The sequence below is a fragment of the Patagioenas fasciata genome, chromosome 2 (genome assembly GCF_037038585.1).
Source record: "Patagioenas fasciata isolate bPatFas1 chromosome 2, bPatFas1.hap1, whole genome shotgun sequence".
Lineage (NCBI taxonomy): Eukaryota > Metazoa > Chordata > Aves > Columbiformes > Columbidae > Patagioenas > Patagioenas fasciata.
Window position 1 is genome coordinate 39,839,110 of NC_092521.1, and position 13,082 is coordinate 39,852,191.

At 48.0% G+C, this 13,082-nt stretch overlaps 1 protein-coding gene across 1 annotated transcript in view; it reads right to left on the minus strand.

The window, feature by feature from the left end:
- Positions 1-12,600, minus strand: part of CHD7 (chromodomain helicase DNA binding protein 7) — a 132,350-nt gene extending 119,750 nt beyond the window's left edge. Inside the window, exon 1 of the mRNA XM_071804085.1 lies at positions 12,162-12,600. The gene's annotated coding sequence lies outside the window, so the exon portion shown is untranslated. The remainder of the gene's footprint in view (positions 1-12,161) is intronic.
- Between the last annotated feature and the right edge of the window lie 482 nt (positions 12,601-13,082).

Genomic DNA, 13,082 nt, shown 5'->3' on the forward strand with positions numbered 1-13,082 from the left:
GTGCAAACCAGTCTTCAAGCAGGAAGGCTAAGAGCTTTTTTTTTTTAAGGAAAAAAAAGTTTTCTTTCTTTTTTAAATCTGAACATGAAATGCAGGGCAAAAATTCATCAGACAGACAAGATCTGGTCCCAGAGACAGATGTTTTACAGCTGTGCTTTGGGCTTCCTAAAGCCCATTAGAGCTAGCACATACAGTTCCTAATGTAAACAAGCTGCTTTTAGTAACTACAATATTCACTCTGAACACACACAACGCTAGTTAGGGCCACCACTCCTCACGGTTTTCACCAAAAGCAGCTTGCAACACCCTCGACACCTTGAGTAACTCCCCTCCAGTTTCCACTGCCATCCCCAGTAGGCCCTGAAAATGAATTTTTTAGATTAAACCTGCAGAGAGGAATCTGGATGATGTACCACATCGGGGCTTTTTTGATAACTATGGCAAGTATTTACCTTCCATTAAGGCATGTACAACTGCCCAAATCTTGAGAAAAAGAGGAAAGAAAGCACGAAATTCCACTCTTCTAAACCTGCTAAGAAGCTCCCTTCTGCCATCATGCAGGCAGGTCACACAACTGACTTCACAGAACAGCCAGGGCTCCTCAGGAAGCCAACAGCTCCGCGTGCCATGTTCCTGCTATGCTGCAAGAGTCACCTCAAGTGGGCAGGTGGCCTGAGCAGGAGCTGCAGTCAGGATCCCTGATTTCTTGTAAGGTGTTTAATTCCTCTGCTGAGCTACACGGTGTAAACTGCCTGTTCCTGTCTCTGGAGAACAGCAAGAGTATAGTATTACAAGAGTAACTAAGCAGCATGTTATTTTACTCTCAATATAATTTTTTACCTACTTTAAACAACTAACAGTGTGTTCATTTTGCTGAGAGAAAGCTTCAGATTGTGACAGGAAGTAACAGTTTTAACCATCTACTATGACCAAGAGCTCTCATACCTTCTCAACCCAACACCAATAATATAGATACTTAAGATAAAACTCTGAATAACTGAATCCACTGAATTAAACATTGATTTCATAACATTTGAGACATACAAATTGACTCAAAGGTATATGTACCTAATGGAGAACTTCATGCTTGCAAAAAAAACAACCAAATAAAACACCATACATTCACCCCCAGCAATATACTTTCTTGTGAATAAATTGTTCTAAAGATTAAATACATTAAATACGTTGAATCTGAAATCTCAGACAAGACGTTTATACATTAGTGCATCTTTAAGGCTTCTGTTGTACCTCAAGAAAACTGATTTCTGGACAGCAGATTACTAATTCTAACAAACTGTTTATAGCATGCAATCCATACCATCACTAGAATAAACAAATTTTAATATCAATTTGAACTCAGGCCAGCACATTTTTCTTGTGGTGTCCTTTGCTTCATAGACAACTACTCTATTTCTGTTTCTCCCATGAAGGTTCCCAGGCAACTGATCCAATCCACTTGCTCACTGCCACCAAAATGAAAAGATGAAAAGGCCTTGCTGCTCTCCAAGACACTGGCCTCTTAGCACCAGCTCTGGTGTTCATCAGATCCTTTTATGAGCATGGTTGATTCATTACAACAGCAAAATGCTCTCCATTTTACTGAGTTATTTTTCTGCCATTTTAGTGAACTAAAGTGGTTCACAGAAGGACCTGACGAGCTCTGCTGCCATGTGGCTGGGAGGAAGGGTGCAGGGGGACAAAGGCGGAGAGGAAACTTCTCCTTTCACAACAATATCCAGTTAAATTACCTCACTGCATTTCTCAGACCATAAGCTTGAGTTATAAGTTATCAGATGGACCACAAGAAGGCATTCAATAGCTTTCAGCTATCTTCAGAGCTTGAAAAAAACCTGTTGTACAAAAACTGCCATAATTAAAGTACTCCAGCAGAAAAAAAGTTCTTACAAATGTAACAGCAAGATAGGAACAACTTAATTAGAAGAAAAGGGTAAAGAAAGCTTTTCAGATTTCCCCCTACTGAGGAAAAAAAAAAGCACCCTGGGGAAATGACCACCCATCTCAGTAAGTGTTCTGATGGAGAAAAGCTACAAGTATTTCTGATAAGGAGAAAACAGCAAGAACTTTGCCTTTTCTGCTGACGTTGCCACCAGTATCCACATACACCAATTACATGAAGGCTGACATGCCTGTTTTCAGATTCCAAGAGAAAAACATCTGGAGCGAGGTAGTCAAGTCACTGCAAGGTGCGGTACCACAGGCAAGTGACAAAGCACTCTCGATGCCTGGCCCCCGGGGTTTTCTGCCCAGTGATTTCTCTCCAAGGATCGATCTGCCTCGTTCTGTGATGGACTGCCTACTGAGGATGTGCCGTTTCACTCGAGAAGCAAGAAGCGAACGTGTATCAAATATATCACTCCCACAGCCAAACTGAATCGATGGCAGCAGCAAACAGGACAGCTCAGCTGCTGGAGTTCTTAACTTGCTATTCCAAGTTCATTGCCTACTCGGTGGCATCTCAAAACAGAAACAACTCATTTCAGTATGTACTGATGACAAAAAGCACCCTGTCCCAGAGCACCACCATTGTTACACCTCATCAAATTGGACAAGGGTTTTTCAGCCTTCCTGACTCTGTCTACCAAAAATCTTCATGCTAGGCAGCCACAGAGCACACCTCAAATCTCCAAGTGCCATGAAGGAAAACAGCAGCAGATCCCAGATGCCGCACCAGGGGATGAGATGGGGCCTGCAGCCTGCGTCCATCCCAGCTGGCTCTGTAACATTTGCCTCCAGCAGCCCCTACCAATCCAATTCCTACCACAGCAAAAATCTGCATCCCCATACCGCACAGTCCAGTTGTGCTGTTGGTCGCACGACAGTCTCAGTGTGGGAATCACACAGGACCCCCTGATGAAGCAGAGGTTGCCCATCCTTCACCTGGCGAGGCAGGCGGAAAGGCATTCAGGTTCCTTTTCATTGGGGAGATGGGGCAGGGAAAGGGGACTGGTGGCAGAAGGAGAGAAACAGATCAAGGAGATTAATGTTTTAAATAACTGTGCGAGGGAAATTTCTTACGAGAAGAGCAATGGAAGCAATTCCTTTTACCTGCCATCTCTTTTTTGGAACCAAGGTTTTCTTTTATAACACTGCAAAATTAAGTCATCATTGGTTTGGGCAGGGAGGAGCAGGGGTGTGAGCTGTCAGCTTACGTCCTTGAGAACCAGCCATTCACAAACTCAAGTCACCTTAACCATAGCATTTCTCAAAATCTAACTGCGATAAGTGAAACGCCACAGAAAAACACCCTCCTTCCATTTTTTTTTCTTTTTCCCTCCGCAGTTCCAGTGCAACATCTAACACACTTGACTTCTAAGACTACCTTCTACAACAACTACGAGACCTAAGTTGGAAAGTCTATTTCTGTTCCAGCGCTGCCTTTAACAAGCTGCTGCTTCCAACAGCAATGCCATTTCTAGGAAAAAACACCTCCCTCCTTTTGCATGGCTGCCACAAAGTTCAAATCCTGTTTAAAACACCAAAGTACATTCACCAAGAGTCACTTCTGTGAGGGAAGGTGGCATCGGCTGGGGATTACTGCAGAACTGTAGTAAAGGAGAAGCAGGTGGAACTGATGCAATTTTTTCAGTCACCTCTGATAAGGTTACAATGGAATTAGAGAAGCATGTAACTGCCTTCACATACTTCTGTACAGAGGGAAAAAAAAAAAAAAAACACAACACAAAGCAAAATGGCAATGTACCTTCTCAGAGATCAAGATAGAAAGAGGAGGGCAGAGAAGCTGAAGCCTGCTTATCCACTGCCCCATCAATGAAAGAACGATGATATAACTAAGGACGAATAAGGCTGTACCCCATTCAAAGAGTCAAGTGAATGCAAAGCACAGCAGACACCTTGTAACGGTACTGATAAATAAAGTGAATTACTTAGCAGGTCTCTCCCAGACTTACCTCCTGAGGCAGTCCAGAATCCCCTACTTAACTCACTTTCTGAATGATTCCTTCCTAAATCAAGAGAGATATTAAATTGTTCAATATAAACTCTCAGTTTAATTCTTCACGGTTAAAATAACTTGAGGCAAGAATTATACTCTTAGTGAGAATTCCCTCATCAGAGTTTAAAGGAATCTCTGAACTTGCATGAGCAGTGGCTACAGTGAGTGACACAGGCCCTTCGTTTAAGTCACCCTGATGTGACCACAGCACCCTGTGAAGTCTGCAAGATCAGCCCAGGAACCAGCACCACAGCCCAAGTACCTCTCAAACCAACACCCAGAGATGATGACCTGCCTGCATTTTGCTTTGCAATAAACCACCAAGTCCAACAAGAAGTTACTCCACTCCGATACCAGCACAAACCAGTGCACATCCTCAATTAGCCACAGGATTTGCCTGGGTGTATGCCAGGCAGTTGAGACAACACAAAGAAAAATCATATTCTTAGATCTCATTTCAAGCTAATAGTCACAGTTAAGGTTGCTTAGGTATTTCTGATCCCACATGAACAAACAACACACATTCAAATGCAGAAGTAAAAGCAGCAAGCTACCTGGGATGACAGATTTCTCTCCTACCCAGGAATAAGTAAGATTTTGAAAACGTTTGTTATATCCTAAATGACTAATTAAGATTCATCCTTGAAATTTACCCGTCTCTCACCTATGGACAATTTCATCTCTGCCTTATCAGAGCAATATTTGAACATCTGTTAGCCTCATCATTACCTTTCTTTAATCCTCCTTCTATTGAGCATTAAAAACAAAGTCAGTTGTATCGCCTTTCTGGTTGTCTTATTTCCAACTCAAAGAAACACTAAACTGCTGTTCTCTACAATCCAGACTGACACACACTCCTGCAAAACATTTTACTGAATAACATTTCAGCTTCGGATTTCGATCTCAACAACTACATCGATTAATCCTCCCTGAAGCAAGGAATATTTTCTTATTATAAGTTATCACAGACTCAGACTTCCCACTTACCAGCTCACTCGAGTTGTTAATACCGAAGACTTTAACTGAATTTCTCTATTCCTCTCGTGTAAGGGCTTGTTTCACATTTCCCCCAGGACAGCACTACCTTAATGCCTTCCATGACAAAGACTTTTTCTCCTTGTTTTGTCCTATCGCTGACCTCTAAACTTCTAAAATTCCAGCTTTCAGTTCAGTTTTAGTTAGTTTTCTCTTGAATGCTCTCTCGAAAAATGACTGGTATGGTGTTCCTTTGCATCTAGAGACTGCCCATTTAACAAACCCTGTTTACCCTGTAAATAAATCCACAGGCTTCCTGTTTTAAGATCCAAGACAAAAGTGCCTTTATTAAAGTCTTCCTTGGACTCCCTCCAGGTTCTGATCTGCTTTACCACCAGTGACATAGTTCTTGGTCTCCAAACCTTCTCTACTCCTTTAAAAACATCACGATCCCTCAATGGGAGCTCCTGTCCATACCCCAAATGTCTGTGTTTGGCAAGGGACGTCCCACAGCAGCTATCCCCATTTCACAAGAAGTGCGATGGGAATCAACTCTGCCCACTCGCAAGTACTTTGTGCACAGAAGATGAACTACTACAGTTGTATTTCTCAACTATTAAGTCACATTGGAATGCTGTTTTCACAAAAACACAGTTTGATGTGACGAGAGGCTGTTCCTCTTTGACAGGTCGTGAAGAACCATCGGGAAGTCGCCACCAGGCCGCAGCGCCCAGCGGCCTCCACTCCGGCTCCCACCAGCCCTGAGGCCTAACATGGGATTTCGTCGGGCTTTGGTGCAGCCAGGCAGCTCCTTCCACACCAACAAAAGCATCCTCCATGCTTTGGATAGAAAGCAGCATTATTAGGAGATAAAACACATCTTTATTTTGCACGTCTCATTACCTGAGACTGGCAAGAAAAAGCAACTGCACTGAGCAAACAGAGGGTAATATGAATTGGAGGGAAGATTAAAAACCCAACAGGAAAGAAAGGCATAACCTGAAGAGGAAGAAAAGCGGAGGGGAGGCAAGAAAGAGAAAGAAATAAAAGGCTTAGATCTCAGAGCAGGGATAGTTTTGCTGCATAAAAGGAATCATACCGCATACATCTGACGTACACCTCCATAAAATGCTACAAGAAGTGATACTTATTTTGTAACAGAAATCAAAATAAACTGTGGGGCAAGCCAATTTCTTTTAAAAATCCCTAAGAAGAAATGTTAAAGCCTGTTGAAGTTCTTGCAGTAAACAGAAAGCTCAACTGAAAGGCTTAAAAAGTGACTCAAGGACATTAAAACTAAAGTGCTTCCAAAACTATTCAGCACTGGATTCTCCACGTGCTGGCTGCTCCCAGGCAGGTAAGCTACCACACTGCTCACTACCATCACCAGCCCACATTTAAATGAAGCCCGAACAGAATAACCTCTAGGATCAGGACCGCACACGTGAAATTTAATTTTCTTCTCAGAACCACTAGGAAGCAGGCATACATTTTGGCTGCAACGACTTTTTCCAGACAATTGATTCTCCAAGTTATTTATTCCCCACCATTCCCCTTAAGGCCCTCTCGTCACAGCAACTGCCTATGTCAGAGGAAGGTTGGACGCAGCTCCCATGAAAGCCAAGCAAAACCACACCCAAAGTAGCTATATAGGTCACTACAAAGCAAAGCCAGCCCTACATCGTGACAGCAAGGGCTGCTGGTTAGTTCCTATAGGCCAATAAGCTTTCCGAGTCATGTATCACCATGCTCTGCTAATACAGTAGCTTATTTCATAATTAGCACTCTGTCACTGAATTTCAACTTTGAAATGAAAATGGTTAAGTGGTATTTTTTTTAAGGAGAATGCATTTGGTGCAACAGTGGCAAAATAATCAGAATGTTTAGAAACCACTACTGAGCAGCATTCATGGAATGAGAGAAGCCAAGAGCACAAAGATCCTTGGTTTTGACTTGGCTTCTTCTAGATGCATGCGTACATCTTTGAAAAGTCACAATGTTGGAAGCTAAGAGCTAATCAGCTTTCGTACACTTAAGAATATCCTTAAGAGCTTTGTTGTCATATTCAGGCACTTGGAATGTGTCCTTCAGGTCAGCCTCCTTTTTTGTTTGTTTGTATCATCCCTTCCAACCTCGTTTTCCAAGGAAGAATTTTAGCGTGCAGCTGCGATGTGGTATTTTCCATGACCGCCGATCTCAGGTAACATACGAACCACTAAAAGTTACAGTTAGGTTCTGTGGACAGAAAGAAATCAAAAGGAAAAACTGTTCCATCAGGTTTCAGTATCTTGTCAGAATTGTAATAAAAACATGGGATGTTTCTGCATGTTGTACCTCACTCCTTCCTCTCAAAGAGTTCTAAAAATAAATTATCCTGGGAGCTTCCCTTTACCCTTTTTATCACTGCCAAAATATAGGCAATATCTGAGACTTTCTTCCACAAAAATCCAGTGGTTTGTATTTGTGCAAACAAGCTATTCACAGAAATATAAATGGTGAGAAGCAATGAAGTTAATGCTTGTCCTAATGATGAAGCTAAATAGATGCAATAAATTAATACAATAACTTTTCAGTTGGAAAAGTGAAATCTAAAGCCTCACCTACACACAAAAGACTCATTTGTAAAAAAGACAGTTTAATTATTTACTAAAATGTGCAGTTCTCTCATGCATACAGGGAACATAAAAATAACATAAAAGTATCACCCGTGTTACTTACGGGCATCCGTTAACCAGCTCATAAATCTGAGCAGTTAGTGATCTGTTCATAGCAGACAAATACAAAAGGGTTTGGAAGCCAGGACTGAAGGGAACTGGGGGAAGGAGGATGTTCAGACACACACAAGTTGGCACGCAGTTGCCCGTGTCCTTACTAGCCACACAAATTTATCTGAATAATGCTAGATTCATGAGAGCAAGTACCAACCAGCAGATTCTAAAAGCTTTCTCTCTGAAAACTAATGTAAAAATTAGATTCATAGAAAAGAAGGGACAGAGTTAAGGTACAAGATCCAAGGCAGTGCATGTGTTTGTTTCCATCCTGTTCCTTTCTGGTTACTTTTTTCCTCCTCCCACCTTAACAACCCTTACATATCACACCACACACTAAAACCAAAACAAAAAACCCAACAGCCGGCTGCTGTAGGATGCGATGGACACGGCAAACCACAGAGCCTCTGTAAGATCTCAGCAGCTCTTTGAAAACCCGCGAAGCTCCTGTTACTCAGCCCTTCCACCTTTACAGAAAATCACGCCTGGCTTGGTTTTTGGTTGGTTGTGGAGGCTTCAAAGCCACATATCTTTACAACTACAAATCCCCCTCCAGTGAAGGGTGCAGGCCATGTCAGAGGGGACAGAACCAGGCCGCGGGTCCCTGTGCTGACACTGAGCGACCACCGATGCCAGGCTCGGGCCTACACGTCACCTTGTCACTGTCCTTCCTCTGCTCCCAGCAGCTTCATCTCCCATCACAAATAACTCACTTTACATCTAGCAAAGTCCTAATATTTGAGCATTAATGGGAAATACCACGCATGTTCATCAAAAGCTTTTTCGCACAAAGCAACAAATAACCTGAGCAAAGCTTTTATTCTTGCAAGTTAAGTGACCCCTCTACGTGGGTGGGGAAGGCCTCGCGGTGCTGCTTCCACCTAACTCTTCAGGTTTCCGCATTACCCAAATTCAAAAGAAAATGGTCACAACTCAAACCTCCCACGACTCATTTCATTGCAAGAAGGAGCATTTGCACTGTGCTTCGTTTTGACTAGTATTCCCACAACACTGCGCCCTCAGAAATTGTTATTTTCCTAAAAGGACTGTGTGATCTTCACCTGTGATCAGAACTTTCCTTAATTACTTGAAGAGGCAATAAAATCGGTTTGGGTTTCAAATCTGAGCAAGTTTCTTCCACTGTTTAAATAACCTAACCAGGATTTACAAGTAATAACAGAAATATCATTACATTGTTAAATATTTAGGAAGATATTTGGTCAAATATGATTATCCAAGTAGTACCAGTGAATCACTAATACAGTTAAACTTGCAATCACAAGCATTTAATGCTCTTCTGAGAGCCTGTTCTACAGCTTTCATTACAACCTTTATATGTTTCTTCTTATTAAAAAGCTCAAAAAAGACTGAAAATAAGCAGTTTACGTTAACAGAGACGCAGGACAGGGGATGTGTGAATCTGCAGTATTTTCCAATGCTACAGTAGGGGAAATTTTGTTTTGCAAAACTGTTTCAAAACTTCAAATGATGTCTCACACAAAAAAATAATTACTTTTTCCAAGCAGTTGTGGTTTTATCCTAGAGGAAAATAGCACACTATCAAAAGGATCTCTGTGAAACCCTGAGTGCATTTACAAAACCAAACAAGAGGAAACAAGCAACATTCCCACTTTTAGTAGCTGGAAATACGAAAATGTAAAGAAAGTAATTGTTCTAATCACCTGTTACAAACCTCAGAAACAAATGGTTAATTTTCCCCTGGACTGCATCTGATTTTAAAAAGGCATTACCGGATTTTTTTCTGCAGCTGTTAAAAAGGCAGACCTCTCAGAAGAAGCCCTCTCCAACCTCCTCACCGTTAAGTTGGCCAGCAACCCTGCCATCTAGAATGTGTATTATGCAGACTGCCTTTTTTTCCTCTTTTTTATTTTTTTTTTTTTTTAATTGTTTAAGTGTTGGAAACTTTCAGGATAGAAACCAGAGAGCTTCCAAGTTCCTCCTAGCAGCGCCTGGCAATGTGAAGGAGAGAGTTCTGCAAACGTGCCCCAAGCATCCAGCTACATTTAGCTTTCAGCCTTTTTATTATCATTGTCAATGAATGGGCCCCAGTCAAATTAAAGCTGCCATTTTAGGTTAAAGACTAGAGAGCCTCTGTTGTGCAACAGCGAGACAAAAACACTCCAAGCGACAGATGCAGCACTCTCATTGGAAAACGATAGATTTCAACTTTTATAAAAAAAAAGAAAAAATTAATAGTAATTATCGATCATGCTTTTTAATACGAATTATATATTGATACTCACACATTACCGCAAACTAACGGGATTTATAATTGGGATAAATCAGCTACCCATGCTGCTAAGGTCATAGTCATTAAGATTTTTTTGCCGTCGTTAGAATGGATGATCTGTGAGGAAATGAACAGAAACATTTTTTGTTCAACTTGCTTGCTTGTATCTCTGCTAGTCCCATACACCACGAGAAAAGAAAAACAAACAAACAAAAAAGGCAAACACGCTCTCCCGAAAGCCATCTTCCAGGATAAACACAGCTCGCAATCTGCTTTGATGAAAGTAAAATCGAGGCGCACATCGACACAGAAACAAACTTATCGCAACGAGGTTATTCTGATATTACCAAGCCAAAAATCCACTAAGGTCCAAGAGTGGCTGGGGGGGAGGAGAGGGGGGAAAAAAGAAAAAAAAAAAAGCTTATCGCAAATTTAAAAAAAAAAAAAAAGCCCTTTTCGGTAGTTGCGAGGCACGCTCGGTCCCTTCCCAAACGAAAACAAAGGCAGAAAGTGGGTAAGTGCGGGAGAGTTGCGCGGCGCCGAGCGGCCCCGGCGCTGGGCAGGGAACTCCGGGCATCGCTACTTTCCTTTTGTCCATTGTCTGTTTAAAAAACAACTAGTTTAAACCCGGGCGTCAGCGGGGTGTAGGAGTGAGCCGAGGAAACCGGCTCCATTTCCAGCCCCTGCCCCACCGCCACCCCCTTCCCAGGCACCCTGACCCACCCCCCCATGAGACACCCACCCGCGAAGGCCGGTCCGGCGGCGTGGGGCCTACCCGCAGGGGCTCCCCCCGGCGTGGGAGCGCGTCCCCCTGATGTAACGCTACCGGGATAAACGAAGGCAATGTAATGATGGCTGCTCATTGCCTGCAGCGCCTTCTCCCTGAGACTCACTAACAACCCTGCCCCCCTCCCCCCGCCACCGCACACACACACACACATACACAGACACACAGACACACGCGCGCACACGCACACGCGCTGCCCGCTCCGCGCCGCCCCGCACTGCGCGCCCGCCAGCCCCGCTCCGCTCTCCCCCGCCCCCAGCCAGCGGACCGGCCGCGGCCGCAACCCCCCCGCCCCGCGCCCTGACCGCTTGGCCTCAAACCACCTTTTTCCGCTCACCCTCAAAATGGCCCGGAACGGGGCTGGGGGGAGCGCCCCGGGCCCGACCCCATGTGCGCGGCGGCGGCGCCACCCGACCGCCCCGACCCGCGGCTGGCTCCGCGCCGGCGGAGCGAGGTGCCCGGTGGGGTGAAGTCCCTATTATGCGGCGTCCGCCGGCACCGCTCCGGCTGCCTTAGGTAGCGTCCTCCCTTCCCGTCCCCTCCCTCTCTCCACCGCTCCCCTTTCTTCTCCGGCCGCCGGAGAGCGCCGGCCGCCCCCTGCCCCCTCCCGGTGCCGCCCCCCCTCCCGCCGCCACCGCCGGGGCAGGACGATCTCCCCGCCGCGCGCACCGGCGGCCGGAGCGGCACCTCGTGCTCCCACCTCCCTCCTCCCTCCTCCTCCTCCTCCCCGCCCGCCTTCCTGCCGCCCGCCGCCACCCACCGCCCGGCCTCCGCTGGGGGTGCCCCCGCTGCGGCCCGGCCCCGGCCCCGGCGACCCATGTGCCGGCGCGGAGCGGAGAGCGCGGCGGGCGGGGCGGTGCCGGGCCGGGCCGTGCGCGGCGGGGAAGCGCCCTCACTTTGTTAGCGCTTGTTGTGCCGCCGCGGCCGCCGGGAGCCGTCGGCGTGGTCAGCGGGGGAAGCGCTCCCGCGGCCATCCCGGCCGGCGCTGGGCCCCGCCGCCCCCGCCCGCCGCGGCGCAGTTTCGCTCAACTTTTCCCGGATTTTTAGTCACCCTCCAAACTTGCGGAGAGGAGCAGGGGGGCGGGGAGGGGAAGGGGCGCCGCCGCTCCGACTCCCCGGTGCCCTCCCCTCCCCCGAGGCGAGGAAGGCGGCCGGCCGGCCGCAGCACAACAAAAAGCCATTTACACCCGGGGAAGTGCCCCGCTGGGACACCCCCACCGCCCCGCCTCGCCCAGAGCCGCGGCGGGGAGCAGCATCCCCCACCCCCCCGGACCGCCGCCGGCAGTGAGCACCCCCGCTCCGCGCCGCTCCGCTGGAGACTGAGACCTGCCGTGAGTCCCCGGCTCCATGGCCGGCGATCGCCCGCCCGCCCTCCCTGCGCGCCCAGCGAGGTGCGGGGTCACTCACCGGGCCGGTGCGTGGCCGTCGGGGGCCGTTGGGGACCGGTGTCCCCCGCTCGCTCCCTCGCTGCCCTCCGCCGAAGGGCCGGGGAGGAGGAGGGGACACGCTCCGGAGTTGGTGCCGCCGGCCGGGGGGGGTAAGGCGGGGTGCGGGTCTCACACACACGCACACACACACGCACGGAGTTGCTCGCTCGCACCGGGGCTGGGCTAAGAAGGGAGGAGGGGGATCCCTGACCGGGGCGGGCGAAGGAAGGGTGGAAGGGAGGGGAGGGAGAGGAAGGGTCAGCGCGGGTCTCGGGTAGTTTCGAGGTCTCCGCCGGGTCCCGGCTCCGCTTCGCTCCTTTGTGTAATTTCACTCGATTCAAGTTTAATCCGATAGTTCCCGAGCGAGCGCGCCCGCCGGAGCCGAGCCGAGCGCGACACCAGCCAGGCGGCTGCCGCCCCCTGCGCCCGCCCGCCGCCTCCTCCCCTCCCTCCGCCGCCACAAGGCGCGCCCCCGACACCGCCCCCTCCCCGGGGGCGAGCGCCGCCGCGAGCCACGCCCCCCTCGACGTCACCGCCCCGCCCGGCATAATTTATGCAACGAGGAGAGAAGAGGGGAAGAAAAAAATAAGAGAAAAGGGGGGAAAAAAAAAACCAAACAACAGCACCGGGCAGGGGAGGGGCGGGGGTCACTAACCACCCCACCGCCCGGCCCGCCAGCGCCCCGCCACCGGGCAAGGAAGCGCTGCCGAGGAGCGGGGGACGAGGCGCAGGGACGCGGCGTCTTCCGTGCGCCTCCCCTGCCGCTCCGCCCCGTCTGCCGGTCACCGTGGCGGGGGGGAACACAGCCTCGCACCGCGGGGTCAGTGTCGTGCGCGGCCGCCGAGGCGCGCCCCGTCCCGTGAACTCCCGGTAAAGCCCGTGTTGGGGGGTTGGGATGTCC